General features: G+C 36.8%; 6 non-coding genes across 6 annotated transcripts; all 6 read left to right on the forward strand.

Annotated features, from left to right (window-relative positions):
- Positions 1-13,246: 13,246 nt before the first annotated feature.
- TRNAQ-UUG (transfer RNA glutamine (anticodon UUG)) lies at positions 13,247-13,319 on the forward strand. The gene has a single exon. It is a non-coding gene; the product is annotated as a tRNA-Gln (tRNA).
- A 1,102-nt stretch (positions 13,320-14,421) lies between these two features.
- TRNAQ-UUG (transfer RNA glutamine (anticodon UUG)) lies at positions 14,422-14,494 on the forward strand. The gene has a single exon. It is a non-coding gene; the product is annotated as a tRNA-Gln (tRNA).
- Positions 14,495-15,597: 1,103 nt separating this feature from the next.
- Positions 15,598-15,670, forward strand: TRNAQ-UUG (transfer RNA glutamine (anticodon UUG)). The gene has a single exon. It is a non-coding gene; the product is annotated as a tRNA-Gln (tRNA).
- A 2,102-nt stretch (positions 15,671-17,772) lies between these two features.
- On the forward strand, positions 17,773-17,845 carry TRNAQ-UUG (transfer RNA glutamine (anticodon UUG)). Its single transcript has one exon. It is a non-coding gene; the product is annotated as a tRNA-Gln (tRNA).
- Positions 17,846-18,947: 1,102 nt separating this feature from the next.
- On the forward strand, positions 18,948-19,020 carry TRNAR-UCG (transfer RNA arginine (anticodon UCG)). The gene has a single exon. It is a non-coding gene; the product is annotated as a tRNA-Arg (tRNA).
- A 1,099-nt stretch (positions 19,021-20,119) lies between these two features.
- TRNAR-UCG (transfer RNA arginine (anticodon UCG)) lies at positions 20,120-20,192 on the forward strand. Its single transcript has one exon. It is a non-coding gene; the product is annotated as a tRNA-Arg (tRNA).
- The last annotated feature ends 323 nt before the right edge of the window (positions 20,193-20,515 follow it).

Consider the following 20,515-nt stretch of genomic DNA (forward strand, 5'->3'; position numbering starts at 1 on the left):
GTGGTACACAACTACTGTTACGCGTCAAAGCCGAGCTGCAAGAAAACAGTAAGGCATTCATCATCATCATCATCATCATCATCATCATCATCAACATTTATTTATATAGCGCCAGCAAATTCCGTAGCGCTTTACAATTGGGAACAAATATTAGAGGATAATGTATGCTCGCAATCAGAAATGACACCAATCCCTATGGAGAGTCCATCCACCAGTAGTATGTTTAATCCTGAGCTTTCTGATAATGTACCCATAAAAAAGGGCCCTTTCAGCAGTTCTGCTGATGTGTTCCTGAACAGCCTGAGTGTAGCCGGTGATACACCAAGTGAGGATGACACTTTGGAACTAGAAAAGGACGAGGGTGAGATTTGTGTAGCCGAGGAGGGCACTGATGAGGATGCGGTTGATTGTGTAAGTCCTGCACCAGTGGCAGCAGTGTGGTACCAGTGGCAGCAGTTCTGGCACGTGAGGTTCTGGCACCAATTTGCACTTTCCAAACACAAGCAGAGATGACGCAGGTGGCAGACCACAAAAGTTTGACATCTGGGCTGGTTTGAAGGATTTGACAAAAAAATGTGTGACCTTGCCCATAACTCCAACCAATCCTACTATTAACATGCAAAGGATGGTGGAGGGCCTAGCAGGGATTATACTGTATTTTTCCTTATTTGCACTAATAAGGTTTGTATGTAATATACACCCAAAGATGAGTGCTTAATTGCTAAGAGTCATTGATGAAGAGGAAGACAAGCAGGCTGTCTGTAGAATTTGCAGGCAAATTCTACTGCGTTATATAGGTAACACCCAAAGAGAAGAGCTGCATTGCTCCATTGCTAAATGTAATTGCTGAAATATAAATAATAGGGCTGACAGTCTTGGTCTAAATCTGCAGTTACATTTTATTGTACCATAGCTCACTCAGAAACAGGAGAGGTTGCAGGGTTTAGTGATAATGTTCCTCAAACAATTCTAATTCCTCCCACCATCATTGAAGTCTGTGTAGTATGATGTAATTGCCGATAATGGCCTTCCAAATGGAATTACTAGTTGATTTTAGGGCAGAGCTTTTACAATTTTTGGCCAATTCTTCTACAGCAGAGCAAATATCAAAATGTTGTGTGGACTCATCTGCATCACCACTGGGTGTCTTGGGAAAGCAATTTTTTTTACAACAAGCAGTTGCCAGAGAAACTGAAGAAGAAGACGTCCAAACAAGATGTTGATAGCTCTTGGATCCTTGCGAAGCAAATTAAGTATTTAATCTACAATTAAAACATAGTTAGCACATTTACTTTGTTTTATTTCACACGTTAAATTTCTGTAGCTCCTTGTCAAAATGTATTATTAAGGCAATCACTTGACTCAAGCTAACCATGTCTGCACTCACTTCACAGGTGACTGCTTCGCTGGACTAAAGTACATTCTCCTCAAATGCTAGTCTTCTTGCAGCTGCTGCATTCTCCTACATGCTGTTGCAGAAACCAGAAATTGACCCTAAATTTTTTCCGGACAAAAAACCAGCATCTCCTGCATGTCATTTTTTAAAAGTTCTGTAACACCAAGTCGATTGTGTGTGCAAAACAGTAAATGTGATGGAATTGAACCCCGCTGTAATGCTTGAACAATATTGGGGTCATAATCAGTAATGACATATCCTCAGGAGAGTCCAAGCAGGATTAGCCATCTTTCAATGACATCCCTTAGTTTTTGGAACAGATTGTCAGCTGTATGCCTCTTAGTGAAGCTGCTGATACACAGAGTAGCCTACTTCTGAAAAATGTGACATACCTGGGTACATGCTGCTGCTGTCCCTGCTGGTGAAGGCGAATGAACAACCCAGTGGGCTGTCACAGTCATATAATCTTTACTTGGCCAGTTCCGCTTGCCCACATATCTGTGGTTAAGTGTACAGTGGGTAGAATGCCATTTTGTAGCCCAATAATTACATTTTTAGGAACCTTCAGGTACAGGTGGGAAATAGCTTTTCTAGTAAAATGGTATAGTGATGACATTTGCTAACAGGGACAGAACCCCTCAATTAAATGTCTTAAACCAACTGTATTAATAGTGGACATTGGACGTAGATCTAATACTAGCTTAGTACCAAGGGCGTCTGTGATCCGCTTTGCGACTGGGTGACAGGTTTCATACTTGCTTCCTCTTGCAAAGGATTGTTTAACTGTAAATTGTTGGTTCTGGGAATATTGATGATGAAGGTGTTAGGGGGTAGATTGCAGGTGCTGTGATGTAGATGAGAGAAGGGAGGTAGATGATGCTGGGCTGCTTGTTGTTATTTTGTTTAAACTAAGTTTCTGATTTTCCCAACAGCTTTCCAAGAACCCGCTGAAAAATGATGTAACATGGATGAGGATCCCAGATGGTTAAGGTCCCTACCTCTACATAGTGTGGCTTTAAAAACGCTACAAATGGCTAGACAACTGTTGTCAGGATTTGTCTAAAAATAATTCCACACTTAAGAGGTGGATTTTTGGTCTTATGCCCAGGCATGACAATGGCCTTTTTCTTATCACTGGAAAGAACTGCAGCAATTTTTCTTTTAAAGTGTATGTAAATCATATTGTGACCTAGGAGGTGGTCAAAATTGAATGGAAATGACTGAAAATTAGTGTTAGTGAGGTTAATAATAATGTAGGTACAAAATAGTACCTAAATTATGTTATTTTAGCCCAAAAAAATGTAATTGTTTTAGCAAATTGCAAACCAAAACCAAAACACGCAAGGGCTGGTAATCCAGATCCAAAACCAAAACCAAAACCAAAACACGGGGGTCAGTGAGCATCTCTAATACACACACACACTGCCATGTATACACATATACATACATACATACATAAGCACACACAGTACCGTACACACACAATTCCACATACCTATACAATGCCAGGCATATAACACCCCCACCCGCCAGTCCCTTGTACTTACCTGCTGCCATCCTTTCTCTCCAGTCTGATAGCTCCGTGGCCACGGTTTTTAATGACAGGCAGTCTGACAGCAGTCTGATTTGTTGCCTAGTTGCCTGCCTACTTGGCAGATCTGATTAGCTCTGCCCCCTCTCCCGATTGGCTCCGTTCCCTCTTGTAAAGTTAATTGAAAAAATTTATGAAATAAACCCAAAACGTTGGTGGTTTGTAGTGCGGGCAGGGCCCCCTGGGATGCCCGGGCCCTAGTAATTAGTACCCGCCCCACCCTCTCAGCACCCCTGCCTATAGGTTACACAGCCATATGAAAAACATGTCAAGTGGTTTGTCCCTTTACTTGGAGTGTGTGTGTGTGTGTGTGTGTGTGAGTTTTCCAAGTCACTTACAGAGAGTCAGGGTGGGATTTACTAAGTTAACCATTGGTGGACCCTGCCAAGAGCTACAAATTAGCGTGAGAACACACCTCATGCACTGAGTTTGAGAACTTAAGACAAGGTGAGATTAATCCTAACCATGAGGTTTACCACCTCTCGTCTCGCTAGGTGCATTGAGGTAACCAGTGGCAGAGGGGCTACAGATTGATACATATGAGATAGATACAGAGATCTATTGCATGCAAAACTGAAGGCTTTCTTGTTTTAGGAATGTATTTTGTTTATTAAATAAATGATAAAATACTAATATTTTTACATCAATAACAGTAAATTTAGAAACTTCAAAAAGTGCATCTGCACAACCATTATTTTCTGTTTTGTCACTGTAAGCATCCATTTCTGTGTGCTTGCCGTTAATTGTATCGGTAAGTGCATGGCTATGTTCCTCAAGATAGAGGTGACAGCAGATTTGCTAAAATATATGTTGGTGTGCAGGTGCGTAGCTGAAATAAGGTCCCATAGTAAACGTTTGAGTGGGTCCAGGTGTCTTTCTGTCTTGATAGATAGATATTAGATAATTGCATATATTTTAGATAGATAGATAGATAGATAGATAGATAGATAGATAGATAGATAGATAGATAGATAGATAGATAGATAGATAGATATGTAATCCTAGAATAGGTGAAAGCCTTCAATTATAGACAACATGAAGTAATCCTTATAATCAATATGAAAATGATTTCATTATTAATGCCATTTATATATGATAAAAGAAGTGAAGCATAAAACATTTTTGATGATATTACTTTGAGACTTTGTGCTTATTCCCTAGACTATGACAATGGGAATTTTTAATAAGAAGTGGGAATTATATATTCTCTTATTGCAATTAAACTAGTGCCAGTGGAACAAGTGATTAGCTATTTATAACCAATTTAAAATGCCTGTCTCTCCTCTTCAGACTCCATATCAAGAACGTACAACTTCTGTATCCTTATGGAGCAGTGCAAGTCCCACAATGCAAGTAATATGTATAATGAGACATTTCTTACAGGAACACCTTTATCAGAACTAAGCATAGTATTAAACTAGGGTACATTAGTTACATTTTTGTGGATTAATTTAATTGCATGGTGTAGTTACAGTTTTGAGTATTTGCTATTCATTCTAATTTACTTGTTTCTTGTCATTTATGTATATGAATAGGTAACTGTTAACCACATACCTTAACATACTTTACCTAATATGACAAATTCTGGAAATTGTACATATATATTTGTGCTTGTCGCTCCACAAACTGTGGCATATAAGATGCAATACAGATGTTATAATTAAAATATTCTATCTATCTATCTATCTATCTATCTATCTATCTATCTATCTATCCTCATCATATCCAACCTCATTTCCACACACACTTCCTCCCGTCCAATCTGCCTCACCTTCTCACTGATTACCTCTTCCCACTTCAGGATTTCACATGCGCTGCTCCCAACCTCCAGGAACACCCCCCCCCCACAACCAATTAGATTATTCACCAGTCTCCAAGCCTTCAAACATGCCCTTAAAACTCATCTTGCCTTTCAAGCCTACCAGTCCTCCTCCTAACTCTCCCTCCACTGCTCCCTCACTCTTTCTATCACTCTCTGTATCCGCCTATCCCCTCTAGAATGTAAGGTCTCCTAGTGCAGGGGTCTTTTTCCTAGTGCTTTTGTCTATCGATCTACCATCCGTGTGACTTTAATACACACTGGTTTTTTTCATCTCCAGAGCAACATCTTAAAATTAAATTGCTGTGATCATGCCACTGTTTCGCAATTTCTCCTTGTGGGATTTTCAAAGCTAAACAAGACAAGATTTTATCTTTTTGGTCTTATTTCCATCATTTATGTTGTATCTATAACAGCCAATGCCTTTATTATTATCATAGTTAAAAATGAACAAAGCCTACACAAGCCTATGTACATTTTCATCAGTGGATTTTCCTTCCTAGAGATCTGGTATCCTTCAGTCACTGTTCCGAGGTTCCTGTGGACTCTGCTTACTAAAGAAGTGTCTATTTCTCCAGCTGGTTGCTTAACTCAGTTTTTCTTCCATTTCTCATTTGGTGCCACAGAAAATTTCCTCCTGACTGTAATGGCCTTCGATCGATTTGTGGCTATCTGCAATCCGTTACATTATTTCATTACCATGAGTCCCAATACCTGCACTACACTGTTGTTGGCTTCCTGGGTCGGTGGGTTTATAGTTGTCATTGCCCCTTGCTTACAGATCTTAAAACTCTCTTTTTGTGTTGATAATGAGATTGATCACTATTATTGTGACTTTGCCCCATTGATCAAGCTGTCCTGCTCTGAGACTTCACATATTGAAGGGATAGTTTTTGTCTCATCCTGTTTTGTAATATTGGGTTGCTTTTTGGCAATTATAGTGTCTTACACTTGTATTATCAGAGCAACAGTGAACTTTCCCACTTCTTTTGGGAGGCACAAGACATTTTCTACATGTGCTTCCCATCTAATTGTTGTTATTGTGTTCTATTCTACAACTATCTTCATGTTTGTCCGTCCTAAAACTGGTTACCTTTTACCCTTTAATAAGGTTATTTCTTTTATCCCCTCTGTTGTAACCCCCCTCTTAAATCCCATTGTCTACACCCTGCGGAACAAAGAAGTAACAAAAGCTGTTCAGAAAACAGTCAAGAGGATTAGGGTAGAATCATACTTCCTATTTATGCAGCAAACAAAATAATTATTTTTGGGCAACTTTAGTACATCTCTAATCATGAATTTGGTTTATTGGAAATCATATCTATTATAATGTAGAGCAGAAAAAACACATTCACAGGTGAATTAAATTATATTGTTTAACCTGTACCCAGGCTTTATGCTAACAAACTGTGAGTGTTTTGTTTCTGCATTATATCATGTGTATTATAAGATTATAAAATATAATAAATACAATTCTTATCAACTTTATGTATAAAAGATGTTGCCCTCATTAATCTCATTTGTTATCATAATAAAGTAACACGTTTTTATGTCTTAAAAATAAACTATTTATAGTGTAAAATAAAAAATAACATACTCATAACAATAGAAACATTAACATAATAGAAAAAATATTTTTAATTTAAAGATACACTATGATTTACATTGTAATTATTATTGCCATTTTATATAACCTATTGTCTTTACTAATTATTTAAAACTACAACCAGGTTTAGATGTAAGTATATATAGAAATTAATGATTATATGGATATGCGCTGATAATTTTTTGTCCATTAAGTGAACTATATAAATTGAGGATGTGATTATTTATATTTGTTCTTTCAGGCTCTATGGATTAAAAATTTTTACTGTGCTGCAAAACAGTTGGTATCTGTGTTATTACTAATAATTTTGTTAATAGTTCAAAGAATCTGTGGCAGACCTGTTGAGTTAAGAGTCAGGGCAGCCAAGAGATATTTGGGGCCCTGATAGAGTTACTTTAAGGGGTCCCCCTGCATAGATGAGTAGGAAAAGAGTTGTGTGCTTAAGGGGGTGGCACATAGTATTGTGGGCATGGTCAACATGGGGAGTGGCTGCACCACGGCCCATGGACGTGACATAGTATGTATTAAAATTGTGTTGCTCTCTCCTATCTGTTATTGCAGCTTTCACAACCTGGTACTGAATTCTTGTCTGGATCCTGGGATGTTGGGGCCTGTTTGGAAATTGTATAGGTACATAGAATATGGAAAGCTGAGCAATGTCACCCCTGTCCACTGTGCATACCTATGCTGTGCTGGTGATGTTGACATCCATCAAAATGGAACCATCCTGCAAAGTGAGCAGGGAAGATCTTAGTCTCACAAAAAGACTCAGGCCCCAGTACTTTGTACCCACACTCCCCTCACCTCTCAGCACCCCTGAACAGAGTTATTCTCACACTCATTGCAATTTGGTTGTTTGGGCCGCTAGCTTATTTAGTGGTTCTGTGGTCAATTTGTCACAATAGTAAATCACAGTTCCAGTAATTAATGGACTGATTGTTTTATCAATTTGAGGTTTGGAATATTAGCAATCAATTTATTGTCATACTTTTTTTTTTACGTTAAGAAAAATAAACTATACTGTATATCTTTTAGAGATGCTCAGGCTCGGTTCCCCAAGAACTGAACACACCCGAACTTAGCAGATCCGGGTACCGAGCCAAGCCGGCTCTGTACTTTTGCGCGCCCTCGGAATTAGAAACGAAGCAAAACGTTATTGTTACATCGTTGGATCTCGCGAGCTTTGGTTTCTATAAGTACCGCCCTCCGCGGCATTCCAGCGCCATGACACAGAAGGGGTAGCACAGTTCTTGGCAGTCTCTAGTGCAGTTGGGCAGTGTCATAGGTAGAAAATAAAGAGGAGGGGTAGCAGTATTTTTAAAAGTCTCAGGTGACATTCAGGAGAGCTCCATTGCTAATTGTCATTGCTGAAATAGAAATAATAGGTCTTGCAGGCTTGGTCTTCTAAATCTGCAGTCACATTATAGTGTGTTATTAAAAGGGATTCACAGCAGTACACAGAAGACCAGGAGCACCAAGCAGCTGCAGGCACCAGTCATGATGATAGTAATCCCTCTATGTCATCTGCTAAAGCCTATCTTAAAGTGCATAGTGTTTTTAAGTCAGGGAAACAAAAATGAAAAAAAAAACCTTTTACCTTGGTCAAGAAAAAAAGACCTGTAATACAGGCAAAGTTATCTGCAGAAAAAAATAAAATTGCCAACATGCCATTCTACACACGCAATGGCAAGAAGAGAATGAGGCATTCGCCTTTCTCTATGAGTACTAGTTCTGCAACTGTCACTGAGTCATCTTCTTGTAAAGTCAGTCATGACCAAGCAAGACCTTGTCATTCGGACTCCAAAAGTGGTGTCCAAATTCTGAGGAGAGTCTGTGCACGAGTGCTATGTGTAATCCTAACCAGTCTGATAATGTACCCATAAAGAAGGCCCCTTTCAGCATTTTTGCAGATGTGTGAATGAACAGCCCAAGTGTAGCAGGTGATGCACAAATTGAGGATGCCACTTTGAAATTGCAACAGGATGAGGGGGATATTTGTGTAGCTGACGAGGGCGCTAATGAGGATGTTGATGATGATGATGTTGTTTGTGTAAGTCCAGCATCTTCTTGCATGTGATAAGAAGAAGGCCATTGTCATGCCTGGGCATAAAACCAAAAAATCCACTTCTTATGTGTGGCATTATTTTTGCCCAAATCCTGACAACAGTTGTCTAGCCACCAGTGAACGTAGCAACATTCAATTAATCTTCGAGCACAAAGGACCCTAACTACAGCCTATGATTTCAAGGGTAGAATGTGGAGGGGACTGGGCGTGTGCACCTAGTCAATGTACAGTAAGAGCGTGCCAAGCTTAAAAGCTTAAGTGCACGCAGAAAGTCTGAGTGATAGTTATATCACTTGCACCAGCTACAAGTTGGGTGTAAGTGACTAGTGATGACGGTCAGGATTGAATGACTGTTATTGGATCCAGTGTGCAAGCTTAATGTATCGGTTATACTTTCTTGTATTTATGCTTTGTTATATTTTGCTATTAAATCTCTTTGTGCGTTGGAACCACATTGTTGGCTATGATAGAGACGGACATTACACTGGTGACAGGCTGGGTGTGTGCCACCTTACCAAGCTCACTTGGGGGGGCTCTGAAAATATTATTAGCCCTACACCTAGAAAGTACCAACCAACATACCCTTGGCCACTGGGTACCCGGGTTTAAATGTTAAAATATAGCATCCACTGACAGCCCATTATTGCATCTGGCGCTTGTAGAACTATATATGTGCATCCAATGTGTTAGCCCTTTGGTGAGTGGTGCAGTGTGAAAACATGGAGCTCAGCATACATGTGGCTTAACCATGAGGTTGATTTATTACAAATGAACAACGGAGCCGCATACATGCACAGAAGATATCACTGGACAGACAGAGATAAACTTTTTAGGAATGTAACCTACATTTCGTCCTCCAAAACAGAGGATGAAAAAAAGCATATCCCATATACCTTAAGAAGACAAAAACATTTAACTGCATATTGTAAACCAAATTACTTCTTGGAACAACACACTATGATATGTATTTATTGACAGAGCACATCCACCAGTATCAATGGTATGGCTGTGCGTTCAATAGGTTTACTTTTTTTTATTGTAACATACTTTTTTCTCAGTTGGAGAATAAAGTGGTTTCAACCGATAGCGGATCTCTTCTTTAGTCGCTGCTTATTTCTGCTTATTGCAGTGTATTAAACTAAACAAGTGACAGTCCGGCAAGAAGCTGCAATGAGCAGCAACAAGTGGAGATTGTAACCACTATGCCACACAGCAATATAGAAATGTACTACCTGAAAACCTGCTAAGGAAAGCCACTTACTAACACGGAATCTGCATGCTTTTCAGTTGCGGAAGATGGACACTGGTTTGCATAAATTACAATATTAATAAATAAGTACATGAACTAAAAAATTTACTTCCCAGCCTAATAGTTGAAGCTCAAGTGTTGGGTCTCCCATAAGAGTACGACAGAAATGTGAATGCCTAGCCACCTCTTTTGTATATTGGGTGGTCTTCCTATCAGCACTGGGGATGTTGTGGCATTAAGAGAGTAGTTAATTAACTCCCTGTCCCAATTGGAGCTGTTTGGTGGCTAGATAAGCATAATGTCACCCAGCCTGTGGTGCTTGTTGTGATAATAAAAGAGGTGAGTTTCATTGCCATCTCTAGAGGCTTTCATTCCATGCACGGTCATACATAATTCACTGAAAGTCTTGATTGAAGCACTGCTATGAAAGGACCCGGGGCTCAAGGTCTGTATCAAAACTTAGAAAAGGGACTTAGATTACCTGATGCTGCATAGGTTGCCAGAAAGTGTTTTCCTGAAGGTCAAGACTATATATATATATATAGATAGATAGATATATAGATAGATAGATATCTATATATATATATATATATATATATATATATATATACAAGTTAACCCGTGCATGATACTCATGCATTCTAGTCAAATCAAGCTACTTAAGGTGTTAAAAAGGTTCTTGTCATGCATTTGGGCCATAGCCCAGGCCTCAACCACTCCCCACTGTCACCCCCTGGCAACCACCAACCACTCCCAACTGTCACTTCTCCTTCAAGAAATATATATATATTTTTTTTAAATCTTTATAAACACTTTTAACAATTAACAAATTAAATTAACAAATTAAAAACATCTTAGTATACCAAATTTCAGCCCTTTCTGATTTTTTTTCCCCACACACACTAAGAATTTAGTAGGTCAGTGTATTACTCCGCCCAGCAGGTGGCGCTGCAGCTTGGTTTTATTTTTTACACACACACACACACACACAGACAGACAGACTAACACACGCCACTAGACATTTATATTATAGATATATATATATATAAATTAAATATTCTGTAACAAGCGCTCTGTTATATTGCATCCACAAGTTTGATGGCAGTTAGATCAAAAGTCTGCTAAATTGTAAGCTTTTTACTTGTAGTGTGCTTTTGGCACACTCTCCAATTATCTCTGTGACAGCTGTGGAAGACCGCGTGGCCTAATGAATTAGGAGTCTGACTTTGAGGGTTCGAGTTCCTTCGTGGTTGGGAAAATTTCTTTCCTCATGGACTTAAAATCTCCAAACTCTGTTTTAATTGACTCCATGAGAGTGTTGCAAAACATTTACATTTCAAAACTTGATTTCGACCAAAATTTCAATGAACATACTCAAGTCTTTGAAAAGTGTACATGCATATTGGCACAATATGTTGAGTTATCTAATGCTTTCTGTTTTTCCCTTCATACATTATTTTGCACAAACATAATCCTATGAAAAACTGGTCAAGATGTATAATTTCTGAAAACAAGTCATAGGATTTTAGTCCATTCGTGGTCAGCAAAAGTCATCCTCCTTTAATTAAAAAAATATTCTCTCATAACTTATTGAATAGCTGACATTAGTGTGTGCTGCATATGGCTTAAAATCAACATATCTCAAGGTTTTTACATTATTGCAGAGCTAAGCTCGGAATAATTGTCATGTGCAATTTGTAGAATCAATTAATTATAATAGTCACATTTATCCTTTGAGGAGTACAGTATTTTCCATCGAGCCCTAGAAAAAATGATCAAAAATGGGTCAAGAATATAAGTCTCCAAATGGAGGCCATAAAATATTGTTTCATGCATCCAAGATGGAAAACAAAACATTCAAGTTCAGGAAAAAACAAGGACATCCGATCACCAATGTTCAGGAAGAATTGCCATTAAACTTAGAGCCCTAAACCACTCAGTAGATTTTATAGCTTGCTTAACAGAATGTAAAACTATTACCCAGTTAAGTGAAAGCTTGTAACAAATCTAGGTTTTGGCATTTTTCTAAAGCTGAACAATATATTGTTCTCCCATAATCAATTAAAGAAATTAAATCTTGAATCTTTTTGCTTCATCCAAAAGCAACTCGTTACAAAATATTCCTTAAGAAAAAGACTGCTAAGTTGTTAGCACTTCACTTGGATAGTGCTTCTGGCACACTTTCCAAAGGTATGTGTGATAGATTGTGGAAGAATCTATTTCCTTCATCTAAATGCAACTCTGCTAGAAAACGTTCCTCAAAAAAAGACTGCTAAATTGTAAGCTTTTTACTTGAAGTGTGCTTTTGGCACTCTTTCCAAATATCTCTAAAACACCTGGAGAAGACTGCGTGGCCTAATGGATAAGGTGTCTGACTTCGGATCAGAAGCTTGCGGGTTCAAGTCCCTTCGTGGTCGGGAACATTTCTTTCCTCATGAACTTAAAATTACCGAACTCTGTTTTAATTGACTCCATGAGAGTGTTGCAAAACATTTACATTTCAAAACTTGAATTCGACCAAAATTTTAATGAACATACTCAAGTCTTTGAAAAGTCTACATGCATATTGGCACAATATGTTGAGTTATCTAATGCTAAGGCAAAAACTCTTTCTGTTTTTCCCTTCATACATTATTTTGCACAAACATAATCCTATGAAAAACTGGGCAAGATGTATAATTTCTGAAAACAAGTCATAGGATTTTAGTCCATTCGTGGTCAGCAAAAGTCATCCTCCTTTAATTAAAAAAATATTCTCTCATAACTTATTGAATAGCTGACGTTAGTGTGTGCTGCATATGGCTTAAAATCAACATAACTCAAGGTTTTTACATTATGGCAGAGCTAAGCTCAGAATAATTGTCATGTGCAATTTGTAGAATCAATTAATTATAATAGTCACATTTATCCTTTGAGGAGTACAGTATTTTCCATCGCGCCCTAGAAAAAATGATCAAAAATGGGTCAAGAATATAAGTCTCCAAATGTAGGCCATAAAATATTGTTTCATGCATCCAAGATGGAAAACAAAACATTCAAGTTCAGGAAAAAACAAGGACATCCGATCACCAATGTTCAGGAAGAATTGCCATTAAACTTAGAGCCCTAAACCCCTCAGTAGATTTTAAAGCTTGCTTAACAGAATGTAAAACTATTACCCAGTTAAGTGAAAGCTTGTAACAAATCTAGGTTTTGGCATTTCTTAAAGCTGAACAATATATTGTTCTCCCATAATCAATCAAAGAAATTAAATCTTGAATCTTTTTGCTTCATCTAAAAGCAACTCGTTACAAAATATTCCTTAAGAAAAGACTGCTAAGTTGTTAGCACTTCACTTGGATAGTGCTTCTGGCACACTTTCCAACCGTATGTGTGATAGATTGTGGAAGAATCTATTTTCTTCATCTAAATGCAACTCTGCTAGAAAACGTTCCTCAAAAAAAGACTGCTAAATTGTAAGCTTTTTACTTGAAGTGTGCTTTTGGCACTCTTTCTAAATATCTCTAAAACACCTGGAGAAGACCACATGGCCTAATGGATAAGGCATCTGACTTTGGATCAGAAGATTGAGGGTTCGAGTCCCTTCGTGGTCAGGAACATTTCTTTCCTCATGAACTTAAAATTACCAAACTCTGTTTTAATTGACTCCATGAGAGTGTGGCAAAACATTTACATTTCAAAACTTGATTTCGACCAAAATTTCAATGAACATACTCAAGTCTTTGAAAAGTCTACATGCATATTGGCACAATATGTTGAGTTATCTAATGCTAAGGCAAAAAATCTTTATGTTTTTCCCTTCATACATTATTTTGCACAAACATAATCCTATGAAAAACTGGTCAAGATGTATAATTTCTGAAAACAAGTCATAGGATTTTAGTCCATTCGTGGTCAGCAAAAGTTATCCTCCTTTGATTAAAAAAATATTCTCTCATAACTTATTGAATAGCTGACGTCGGTGTGTGCTGCATATGGCTTAAAATAACATAACTCAAGGTTTTTACATTATGGCAGAGCTAAGCTCGGAATATTTGTCATGTGCAATTTGTAGAATCAATTAATTATAATAGTCACATATATCCTTTGAGGAGTACAGTATTTTCCATCGAGCCCTAGAAAAAATTATCAAAAATGGGTCATGAATATAAGTCTCCAAATGGAGGCCATAAAATATTGTTTCATGCATCCAAGATGGAAAACAAAACATTCAAGTTCAGGAAAAAACAAGGACATCCGATCACCAATGTTCAGGAAGAATTGCCATTAAACTTAGAGCCCTGAACCACTCAGTAGATTTTATAGCTTGCTTAACAGAATGTAAAACTATTACCCAGTTAAGTGAAAGCTTGAAACAAATCTAGGTTTTGGCATTTCTTAAAGCTGAACAATATATTGTTCTCCCATAATCAATCAAAGAAATTAAATCTTGAATCTTTTTGCTTCATCTAAAAGCAACTCGTTACAAAATATTCCTTAAGAAAAGACTGCTAAGTTGTTAGCACTTCACTTGGATAGTGCTTCTGGCACACTTTCCAACCGTATGTGTGATAGATTGTGGAAGAATCTATTTTCTTCATCTAAATGCAACTCTGCTAGAAAACGTTCCTCAAAAAAAGACTGCTAAATTGTAAGCTTTTTACTTGAAGTGTGCTTTTGGCACTCTTTCTAAATATCTCTAAAACACCTGGAGAAGACCACATGGCCTAATGGATAAGGCATCTGACTTTGGATCAGAAGATTGAGGGTTCGAGTCCCTTCGTGGTCAGGAACATTTCTTTCCTCATGAACTTAAAATTACCAAACTCTGTTTTAATTGACTCCATGAGAGTGTGGCAAAACATTTACATTTCAAAACTTGATTTCGACCAAAATTTCAATGAACATACTCAAGTCTTTGAAAAGTCTACATGCATATTGGCACAATATGTTGAGTTATCTAATGCTAAGGCAAAAAATCTTTATGTTTTTCCCTTCATACATTATTTTGCACAAACATAATCCTATGAAAAACTGGTCAAGATGTATAATTTCTGAAAACAAGTCATAGGATTTTAGTCCATTCGTGGTCAGCAAAAGTCATCCTCCTTTAATTAAAAAAATATTCTCTCATAACTTATTGAATAGCTGACGTTAGTGTGTGCTGCATATGGCTTAAAATCAACATAACTCAAGGTTTTTACATTATGGCAGAGCTAAGCTCGGAATAATTGTCATGTGCAATTTGTAGAATCAATTAATTATAATAGTCACATATATCCTTTGAGGAGTACAGTATTTTCCATCGAGCCCTAGAAAAAATGATCAAAAATGGGTCAAGAATATAAGTCTCCAAATGGAGGCCATAAAATATTGTTTCATGCATCCAAGATGGAAAACAAAACATTCAAGTTCAGGCAAAAACAAGGACATCCGATCACCAATGTTCAGGAAGAATTGCCATTAAACTTAGAGCCCTAAACCACTCAGTAGATTTTATAGCTTGCTTAACAGAATGTAAAACTATTACCCAGTTAAGTGAAAGCTTGTAACAAATCTAGGTTTTGGCATTTCTTAAAGCTGAACAATATATTGTTCTCCCATAATCAATCAAAGAAATTAAATCTTGAATCTTTTTGCTTCATCTAAAAGCAACTCGTTACAAAATATTCCTTAAGAAAAGACTGCTAAGTTGTTAGCACTTCACTTGGATAGTGCTTCTGGCACACTTTCCAAAGGTATGTGTGATAGATTGTGGAAGAATCTATTTTCTTCATCTAAATGCAACTCTGCTAGAAAACGTTCCTCAAAAAAAGACTGCTAAATTGTAAGCTTTTTACTTGAAGTGTGCTTTTGGCACTCTTTCCAAATATCTGTAAAACACCTGGAGAAGACCACGTGGCCTAATGGATAAGGCATCTGACTTTGGATCAGAAGATTGAGGGTTCGAGTCCCTTCGTGGTCAGGAACATTTCTTTCCTCATGAACTTAAAATTACCAAACTCTGTTTTAATTGACTCCATGAGAGTGTGGCAAAACATTTACATTTCAAAACTTGATTTCGACTAAAATTTCAATTACCATACTCAAGTCTTTGAAAAGTCTACATGCATATTGGCACAATATGTTGAGTTATCTAATGCTAAGGCAAAAACTCTTTCTGTTTTTCCCTTCATACATTATTTTGCACAAACATAATCCTATGAAAAACTGGTCAAGATGTATAATTTCTGAAAACAAGTCATAGGATTTTAGTCCATTCGTGGTCAGCAAAAGTCATCCTCCTTTAATTAAAAAAATATTCTCTCATAACTTATTGAATAGCTGACGTTAGTGTGTGCTGCATATGGCTTAAAATCAACATAACTCAAGGTTTTTACATTATGGCAGAGCTAAGCTCGGAATAATTGTCATGTGCAATTTGTAGAATCAATTAATTATAATAGTCACATATATCCTTTGAGGAGTACAGTATTTTCCATCGAGCCCTAGAAAAAATGATCAAAAATGGGTCAAGAGTATAAGTCTCCAAATGGAGGCCATAAAATATTGTTTCATGCATCCAAGATGGAAAACAAAACATTCAAGTTCAGGAAAAAACAAGGACATCGAATCACCAATGTTCAGGAAGAATTACCATTAAACTTAGAGCCCTAAACCACTCAGTAGATTTTATAGCTTGCTTAACAGAATGTAAAACTATTACCCAGTTAAGTGAAAGCTTGTAACAAATCTAGGTTTTGGCATTTCTTAAAGCTGAACAATATATTGTTCTCCCATAATCAATCAAAGAAATTAAATCTTGAATCTTTTTGCTTCATCTAAAAGCAACTCGTTACAAAATATTCCTTAAGAAAAGACTGCTAAGTTGTTAGCACTTCACTTGGATAGTGCTTCTGGCACTAATGGATAAGGCATCTGACTTCGGATCAGAAGATTGAGGGTTCGAGTCCCTTCGTGGTCGGGAACATTTCTTTCCTCATGAACTTAAAATTACCAAACTCTGTTTTAATTGACTCCATGAGAGTGTTGCAAAACATTTACATTTCAAAACTTGATTTCGACCAAAATTTCAATGAACATACTGAAGTCTTTGAAAAGTCTACCTGCATATTGGCACAATATGTTGAGTTATCTAATGCTAAGGCAAAAACTCTTTCTGTTTTTCCCTTCATACATTATTTTGCACAAACATAATCCTATGAAAAACTGGTCAAGATGTATAATTTCTGAAAACAAGTCATAGGATTTTAGTCCATTCGTGGTCAGCAAAAGTCATCCTCCTTTAATTAAAAAAATATTCTCTCATAACTTATTGAATAGCTGACGTTAGTGTGTGCTGCATATGGCTTAAAATCAACATAACTCAAGGTTTTTACATTATGGCAGAGCTAAGCTCGGAATAATTGTCATGTGCAATTTGTAGAATCAATTAATTATAATAGTCACATATATCCTTTGAGGAGTACAGTATTTTCCATCGAGCCCTAGAAAAAATGATCAAAAATGGGTCAAGAATATAAGTCTCCAAATGGAGGCCATAAAATATTGTTTCATGCATCCAAGATGGAAAACAAAACATTCAAGTTCAGGCAAAAACAAGGACATCCGATCACCAATGTTCAGGAAGAATTGCCATTAAACTTAGAGCCCTAAACCACTCAGTAGATTTTATAGCTTGCTTAACAGAATGTAAAACTATTACCCAGTTAAGTGAAAGCTTGTAACAAATCTAGGTTTTGGCATTTCTTAAAGCTGAACAATATATTGTTCTCCCATAATCAATCAAAGAAATTAAATCTTGAATCTTTTTGCTTCATCTAAAAGCAACTCGTTACAAAATATTCCTTAAGAAAAGACTGCTAAGTTGTTAGCACTTCACTTGGATAGTGCTTCTGGCACACTTTCCAAAGGTATGTGTGATAGATTGTGGAAGAATCTATTTTCTTCATCTAAATGCAACTCTGCTAGAAAACGTTCCTCAAAAAAAGACTGCTAAATTGTAAGCTTTTTACTTGAAGTGTGCTTTTGGCACTCTTTCCAAATATCTGTAAAACACCTGGAGAAGACCACGTGGCCTAATGGATAAGGCATCTGACTTTGGATCAGAAGATTGAGGGTTCGAGTCCCTTCGTGGTCGGGAACATTTCTTTCCTCATGAACTTAAAATTACCAAACTCTGTTTTAATTGACTCCATGAGAGTGTTGCAAAACATTTACATTTCAAAACTTGATTTCGACCAAAATTTCAATGAACATACTCAAGTCTTTGAAAAGTGTACCTGCATATTGGCACAATATGTTGAGTTATCTAATGCTAAGGCAAAAACTCTTTCTGTTTTTCCCTTCATACATTATTTTGCACAAACATAATCCTATGAAAAACTGGTCAAGATGTATAATTTCTGAAAACAAGTCATAGGATTTTAGTCCATTCGTGGTCAGCAAAAGTCATCCTCCTTTGATTAAAAAAATATTCTCTCATAACTTATTGAATAGCTGACGTCGGTGTGTGCTGCATATGGCTTAAAATAACATAACTCAAGGTTTTTACATTATGGCAGAGCTAAGCTCGGAATATTTGTCATGTGCAATTTGTAGTATCAATTAATTATAATAGTCACATATATCCTTTGAGGAGTACAGTATTTTCCATCGAGCCCTAGAAAAAATTATCAAAAGTGGGTCATGAATATAAGTCTCCAAATGGAGGCCATAAAATATTGTTTCATGCATCCAAGATGGAAAACAAAACATTCAAGTTCAGGAAAAAACAAGGACATCCGATCACCAATGTTCAGGAAGAATTGCCATTAAACTTAGAGCCCTGAACCACTCAGTAGATTTTATAGCTTGCTTAACAGAATGTAAAACTATTACCCAGTTAAGTGAAAGCTTGTAACAAATCTAGGTTTTGGCATTTCTTAAAGCTGAACAATATATTGTTCTCCCATAATCAATCAAAGAAATTAAATCTTGAATCTTTTTGCTTCATCTAAAACCAACTCGTTACAAAATATTCCTTAAGAAAAGACTGCTAAGTTGTTAGCACTTCACTTGGATAGTGCTTCTGGCACACTTTCCAAAGGTATGTGTGATAGATTGTGGAAGAATCTATTTTCTTCATCTAAATGCAACTCTGCTAGAAAACGTTCCTCAAAAAAAGACTGCTAAATTGTAAGCTTTTTACTTGAAGTGTGCTTTTGGCACTCTTTCCAAATATCTGTAAAACACCTGGAGAAGACCACGTGGCCTAATGGATAAGGCATCTGACTTCGGATCAGAAGATTGAGGGTTCGAGTCCCTTCGTGGTCGGGAACATTTCTTTCCTCATGAACTTAAAATTACCAAACTCTGTTTTAATTGACTCCATGAGAGTGTTGCAAAACATTTACATTTCAAAACTTGATTTCGACCAAAATTTCAATGAACATACGTCTTTGAAAAGTCTACCTGCATATTGGCACAATATGTTGAGTTATCTAATGCTAAGGCAAAAACTCTTTCTGTTTTTCCCTTCATACATTATTTTGCACAAACATAATCCTATGAAAAACTGGTCAAGATGTATAATTTCTGAAAACAAGTCATAGGATTTTAGTCCATTCGTGGTCAGCAAAAGTCATCCTCCTTTAATTAAAAAAATATTCTCTCATAACTTATTGAATAGCTGACGTTAGTGTGTGCTGCATATGGCTTAAAATCAACATAACTCAAGGTTTTTACATTATGGCAGAGCTAAGCTCGGAATAAATGTCATGTGCAATTTGTAGAATCAATTAATTATAATAGTCACATATATCCTTTGAGGAGTACAGTATTTTCCATCGAGCCCTAGAAAAAATGATCAAAAATGGGTCAAGAGTATAAGTCTCCAAATGGAGGCCATAAAATATTGTTTCATGCATCCAAGATGGAAAACAAAACATTCAAGTTCAGGAAAAAACAAGGACATCCGATCACCAATGTTCAGGAAGAATTGCCATTAAACTTAGAGCCCTAAACCACTCAGTAGATTTTATAGCTTGCTTAACAGAATGTAAAACTATTACCCAGTTAAGTGAAAGCTTATAACAAATCTAGGTTTTGGCATTTCTTAAAGCTGAACAATATATTGTTCTCCCATAATCAATCAAAGAAATTAAATCTTGAATCTTTTTGCTTCATCTAAAAGCAACTCGTTACAAAATATTCCTTAAGAAAAGACTTCTAAGTTGTTAGCACTTCACTTGGATAGTGCTTCTGGCACACTTTTCAAAGGTATGTGTGATAGATTGTGGAAGAATCTATTTTCTTCATCTAAATGCAACTCTGCTAGAAAACGTTCCTCAAAAAAAGACTGCTAAATTGTAAGCTTTTTACTTGAAGTGTGCTTTTGGCACTCTTTCCAAACATCTCTAAAATACCTGGAGAAGACCACGTGGCCTAATGGATAAGGCATCTGACTTCGGATCAGAAGATTGAGGGTTCGAGTCCCTTCGTGGTCGGGAACATTTCTTTCCTCATGATCTTAAAATTACCAAACTCTGTTTTAATTGACTCCATGAGAGTGTTTCAAAACATTTACATTTCAAAACTTGAATTCGACCAAAATTTTAATGAACATACTCAAGTCTTTGAAAAGTCTACATGCATATTGGCACAATATGTTGAGTTATCTAATGCTAAGGCAAAAACTCTTTCTGTTTTTCCCTTCATACATTATTTTGCACAAACATAATCCTATGAAAAACTGGTCAAGATGTATAATTTCTGAAAACAAGTCATAGGATTTTAGTCCATTCGTGGTCAGCAAAAGTCATCCTCCTTT

This window comes from Mixophyes fleayi, chromosome 9 (assembly GCF_038048845.1).
Source record: "Mixophyes fleayi isolate aMixFle1 chromosome 9, aMixFle1.hap1, whole genome shotgun sequence".
Taxonomy (NCBI): domain Eukaryota; kingdom Metazoa; phylum Chordata; class Amphibia; order Anura; family Limnodynastidae; genus Mixophyes; species Mixophyes fleayi.